Raw genomic sequence first — 6,874 nt, forward strand, 5'->3', positions numbered from 1 at the left:
ATGTTATTGCCTTTCAGGCACTATGATGTTGTTTGTGCTTTACAATCATCATTATATATAACATATTTGGTAGCTATTCATAGTTGTGATTTTGATGGACTAAATTATAACAGTGTGAGTGTTTATATTAATGTGATTAACTTATTGTTGTTGTTGCTATTTGTCGTTTAATTATGTGGCATTGGCATTCATTTGCTGCTAAAGCAAGGTTTTTAGATATATTTTTGGGGTGCTTGAAGGAGTTCTCTTTATGAGTTAAGAATTATGATGATGTGTGGATAGTGACGGACCCAGAAAATTTATGGTGGGGGGCAAAAATAATACACATTATTATCAAAATATATATTAATTTAAATTTAAAAATATAAAAGTGCACATTAATTATTCGAATACAAAAAAAAAAAACCAAAAATTACATTAGCTGCTAACTTTCTTCGCTTCAAATCTTGAAGGTACTTCTCTTCTTGTTTTCATATTTTGAAAATGTTGAATAATTGTTTCATTATCAACTTGATTGAATGTCTCTCTTTCTATATATGTAACCAAACAATCATTCAACCACTCATCTTCCATTCGATTACGAAGTCGACTCTTTATGATATTCATAGCAGAAAATGTTCTCTCAACTGATGTTGTTGCCACAGGTAGAATCAAAGCTAATTTCAACAGAAGAAATACCAATGGATAAAAATATGCTTTTTTGTCTCAACTAACTTTTGAGATAGTCCACTGATTCCATTTATATTTGAGAATTGATCATCAAGACGCATATCCAATATAAAATTCTCAAGTTGACTATCAAGTGCCAAAAGTTGAGTAGAAGAGAATTCATGTGGATAAAATTCGGCTAAACGAAGCAACTTCTCCTTATCAAATGCAAAAAATGAGTCACTTGGATTCAAACAAGCTATACAAAGAAGTAGCTCAGTATTTACCTCTGTAAAACGATTGTTAAGCTCTTGAAGTTGTCTATCAATCACTTGATAAAATAATTTAACTTGAAAATGATGCAAGTTTGAGACCTTTTGAATTTTGCGCCTTGATCTTCCTTGTGTTATAAATATATCATTTATATTTAGAGCAAGAATATTGTGACTATCACAAAATAGTAAAACTAAGTTGAGCAAAGAGGACCAACCATCGTCTCTTATACTTTGCAATCGTTGCTTGGACACTTTAACCAATGTCATAGCATTTATAATGTCTTGATCACTTCTTTGTAGAGCTTGAGACAACTCATTAGTAACTCCTAATATACTTTTCATCAAATGTAAATTGAATACAAATTCAAAAGATTGAATATGATTCAATAATTGGCATGCTTCAGCTCTTTGTTCAGGATTATTTCCATCTTCCTCAATAACTTCAAGAACTTCTACCACAGAAGAAAAAATAGAAATCAAGCTAAGTATTGTACCATAATGTGAGCCCCATCGAGTATTACCTGCCCTTTTCAATGTTGTTTCTTGATTTAAGCCACGCCCACTAGAAACATCTCCATTTTGTAATGCAACAATTGTCTTTTACATTTGACTTTCACGAAGCATGTCTTTACATTTACAAGAAGCTCCAACAATATTATACAAACTAGCAAGCAAATTAAAAAGTAGTGCAATTTCGACCTGTTTCTTTGCAACAACCACAAGTGCTAATTGAAGTTGGTGAGCAAAACAATGAACATAAAAAGCACAAGCATTTTCTTTCAAGATCAAACTTTTTAAGCCATTAAATTCTCCCTGCATATTAGTAGCTCCATCGTAACCTTGTCCACGTATTCTTGCTAAACTTAAATTATGCTTTGTTAATAAAGATTCCAAAGCTACTTTTAATGACAACGCATTTGTGCTAGAAACATGGACAAGGCCAAGAAATCGCTCCATTACAATCCCTTCTTTGTTCACATACCGCAAACAAACAGCCATTTGCTCTTTAACAGAGATGTCTCGAGCTTCATCAACTAAAACAGCAAATAAATCATCTCCAAGATCATCAATAATAACTTTAGTAGTTTCACTTGCAGCAGCTCTAACAATATCTTTTTAAATTTTAGGTGCTACTAATTTAAGGTTTTCATGAGCATTTTTAAAAACACAATCAATCTTTGTATTATGTTGAGCAAGAAAGTCAAGAAGCTCCAAAAAATTACCTTGATTATTTGAATTGTGCGATTCATCATCACCACGAAAAGCCAATCCTTGTCGCAATAAGAACCTATTGCACTCAATTGTTGCTGTTAAGTGAGTTCGGTAATCTCTTTTAGCTTGGTCTGAATGCTTTTGAAAAACAACTTCAATATGTTGCTTTTGCTTCATGAGTGCTTCGCATTTTCTTCGAGCTTGATTATGAGCACTATCATGATTTCCAACATGTGTTTGTAATTGCTCCTTCTTTTTCCAATTTGAAAAGCCCTCTTTTACAAAAGCATCACCACTCGCACCATCAGGTTTCATAAGATAGCAACAGAGACAAAATACAGCATCTTTTGAAATATTATATTCCAACCAATTGCCAAATTCATCAAACCAATCAGCATTAAATCTACGGAGAGAAGTTCCAAAATATGTTTGTGGAAAATCATGTTCTCTTGGTTGACAAGGACCTTTTTGCAAATAAGCTCGTCTAACTTCATCTCTGTCATTTGGATCATAATTTGAAATTTTGGGACGTTGTCCAGGATCAGCTACCAGACTTTTCACATTGAATTCTAAGAACTTCTTTTTATTAGAAGAGACTAATGGAGTGACTTCAGATTCTAGTGGTAGCTTTCTTTTGAACTATTTTTTCATTACTATTTCTAAAAATAAAAATATATATTCTAAATTAGTAAGTTGATCAATTCACTTTAAAAATTTATATGCAATCTAATTACATATAATAGAATAGAACGAAAGAAAAACAAATAAATAATAAGGATCACTAAATTGGGAATAAAATAAAATATATAAATTCATGAAGAATATATATATATATATATATTTGGGTTTAAAAATATCAAATGTCACAGGGGGCAAGTGCCCCCCATTCATGAAGGTGGGTCCGTGCCTGTGTGTGGAGTAATATGGATTGTTCACTAAGCGAATGAGATAGATAGTATATGCATCACGTTCGTCAAGAGTTGTCTGGTAGAATAATATGGTTAGTAACTGAAAGTAATAACCCCTAGCTAAACCAATTGGGAACTATTTATAGTTAATGCTTAATATCTCTGTTTAAGTTGTATTTCGTAGCAAACTTTTACATAATACATAAAAGAATATTGTGTTAGTAAGTAGTCAACAGATAATACAAAACTTTGTCTAGATAAATATACATTAGATGTGTGGTTGAATTTCCATTCATTCTCTAACAGTTCGGAAGTGATATTGGACATTTTTATATTGCAGATATGGAGATCAGGTTGTTAAGGCGACAAAAGAAGGGTTTGGTGTTGCTGGTCATGCTTTGAGTGCTGCTTAGACTGCTGTTAAGATTAGAAAGGCTCTTAACTCTAAGAGTGCTCTAAACGTACCTCCCTGGCCAAAACTAGTGTTAAAGCTACAGCTGAGAAATTTAAGGTCGAAAGTTCCAAGTAATTATGCGAAGATTAGTTCAATTTAATTTTATGTAAAACTTATATCAGCTTTCCATTACCTACTTTTTTCTCCAAGAGAACATGAGAAGTTGAGAACATAAACATATCATTTGTTGTTTTTAGTATTTTCATGTACATGTGTAAAGTGTAGATATTATATTTATTTCTCTTGTGGCATGAAAACAAAATCAGCCCTAATTAATTTGTACTTTCATTATCACTTAAGATGGTTATACATCATTTTTTCATGTTATTTTTCAGTGTTTGGATATACTCAAATTGATATAAATATGATATTTACTATTACCTAATCTTAGTACATTGCTTTTTCTAGTGTGATATTTTTGCACTTTGATCTTTAACTTTATTGTACTTTATCACCTAATCTTAGTACATTGCTTTGAATTTTCCTTTAAGCCATTTAAACTAAATCGGATGTTCGTTTTATTATAATTGTGGATGGTTCTTTCTATTTTAAAAGTAAATGGTTATTTTGGGTATATTATTTGTAGTACAAGTTATTACCCTGTTTGTGTCGATGTAAACAAAAAATTAAAAGAAAAACTAAACTAGGCCGGATGTTCATTTTACTAGGTAGGCCGATAGTTATTTTTATTCTAATTTAGATGTTTATTTGATTTGGATTCAATTTAACACAAATTTTCCTAATTAGAAGACTTTGTTAAAAAATATTGTGAGCATGGTGCCTATTATAAACTGAAATTTTACTAACACGCTTAATCCTGTTTAAGTTAGTCATTTTCTTAAAATACAAATTAATAAATTATAAAATATGTGTCACTATTAAATTAAGTGTCTAATAAATAAAAAAATTAATCGGTGTACTTAGAACTTGTGGCCAATCCAAAATAGGCTAGGTGTTCATTTTACTAGTTAGGTGAATGATTATTTTCATTCTAATTTGGATGTTTATTTGATTTAGATTGAATTTAATATAATTTTGCCTGATTTTGCAATAATAGAATCATCCAAGGGTTTGGACTTTGAGGGTGAAACATGAAAAAATTGGACCTTCTTCTCATGTTAATTTTGGAACTTTTAATTGTTTTGTCCCTCAGAGTAAAATATTTTCTCCACTCAGGGATGGCATATATAAGTCCACTCTCTATATTATGAAGATAACTAGTATTGTGAATTGTAACAAATGGAAAATGATCTAGTGGAATGCATGCAGAATCAGAGGAACCAAATTCGAAATAATTTGAGAAGCTAAACTTCTGTGACCCAAGAGTTGATAAAATGTTTGAAACCTAAGAGGTATCACTGGAAGCAGAGTTCTCAAAATTGATATTATAAGAAGACAACTTATTAAAGAATCCAACAAAAAGTCCCACAATATGTAAGTAGCAGTGGATGTCATTATTATTTAGGTATATAATACACTTGCGACAAAGCAATTTAGTTCCAGGAGATTCATAATGCATTGCAAAACATGCATCACCAAATAAAGTTGCATCAGAATGTTGATCAAATTCATTACTTGGTCCAGAAAGAAACTTTTCTCCAACTACACTAATAGGAGAAGATAAATTTCCAGAGGAAATAACCAAAAGGCTGTCTTTTTCATCTTTCTTTTCACAAATAGAGACCATTAAAGATCTTATACCAAGAAATAAATTCTGAAATTTCGTGGAACCATACATGCAAATTAACAAAATCCAACCCAAATTTAGAAACATATAGATATAGGTTGTCTCTAGATCAACTACAATTAGTTTCAATCAATAATTTAAGCTTAAAAAAAATATAACCACTTACAAGACAAGAAATTTTCTTTACATGTTTATTTCACACATTTTCACATAATCGAAAGTAACTACGGGGTGAAGTGCTCAGTAAACCAATGGTAATTAACAAATTCATAAACTAATACAAGCAAAAGATCAATCACTTAACTGAAACAAACATTAATTTATTGAATGAAACTCAACCATCCGTATACATGGAAATATAATCATCTGTCTTATTTCGAATAACCATTCACTAGGTCAACTAATATAAGAAATATGTTCAAATCAGTCCAATATTTCAAACTCCAACTAAGGTGTACAAAAGCAGAACAATCAAATAACTCAACCAAATCCATTGCATGCATGAACATCTAGTTATCAATAAACCCTTAGTCATCAACTATAAAAAGTTTCAATCACCAATCTAAGCAATGTAAAAAAACAAACAGCAATATCTGCTCAACTAAATATGTGCTCAAGTGTTTAATAAACTCACAATCCATATAGTATATGAAGCAAAAGAATCAATTACATAACCAAAACAAACAGCAATCACTAGAATGAAACCTAACCATCCGGATACATAGTAAAGTAATCATCCATCTTATTTCAAACAAAGATTGACTATGCTCAATTAATTTAAGTAACAGTCGCATTCAAAAGTCTGTACAACGTACCAAAATTACTATACTAACTAAACCAAAATTTTACCAAATTTTGAAGGCTAAAATACGAAAGAGAAAGTATAGAGAAACAATGACATGTGTGAACAATGTAAAGCGAAACTATAAAAGGTCTCAATCACCAATCTAAGCAATTTATAAAAAAAAAACAAATAGCAACATGCACTCGAGTAAATATGTGCTAAAGTATTCAATAAACGCAAAAGTCATATAGTACCTAATGTAAACAAATCAATAATATAGCGAAAACAAACAGCAATCACTAGAACGAAAACCAACCATTCGGATACGTAGTAGAGTAACCATCCATTTTATGTCAAACAAAGATCGACTATGGTCAACTAATTTAAGTGACGTTACACTCAAAAGTCCAAACAACGTACCGAAATTACTGTACTAATTAAACCGAGATTGTACAAAATTTGGCGCGCTAAAATAAAAACCAATGCAACCAGCAACATCAACAACTTATTCAATTCGTTCCAATACAATACAGAAGCAGAACAATCAAGTAACTCAGCAAAATCCATTGCATGAACATCTAGTCATGAGTAAACCATAGTCATCAACAAACCTTTGGATGCAGCGACGATGGTGGAGAGCTTCGCCAATTAGGGGATTTTGGGGGTAATGGGTTCTAGTCGAACAGCAACAGAAGAACAAGCATGGCCGCAAGTTGGTGTCCTCCGGTAGCAGGTTGACGACGGCTGGAGATGGGTGGCATAGCAGCAACGGAGGCGACAAGTTCAGTGGCGACGAGTACGACGGGGTGGAACGGAAGAGACGGCGGTTGCTAAACACCACCCCTAGGTTGGCTACCGGCAAGAGAGAGAGAGAGGCGAGCCGGGCACTAGGGACGCGCGACGGGG

General features: G+C 32.2%; 1 pseudogene; it reads right to left on the reverse strand.

Annotated features, from left to right (window-relative positions):
• LOC110271561 lies at positions 418-3,370 on the reverse strand (annotated as a pseudogene).

Source organism: Arachis ipaensis, chromosome B04, assembly GCF_000816755.2.
Source record: "Arachis ipaensis cultivar K30076 chromosome B04, Araip1.1, whole genome shotgun sequence".
Lineage (NCBI taxonomy): Eukaryota > Viridiplantae > Streptophyta > Magnoliopsida > Fabales > Fabaceae > Arachis > Arachis ipaensis.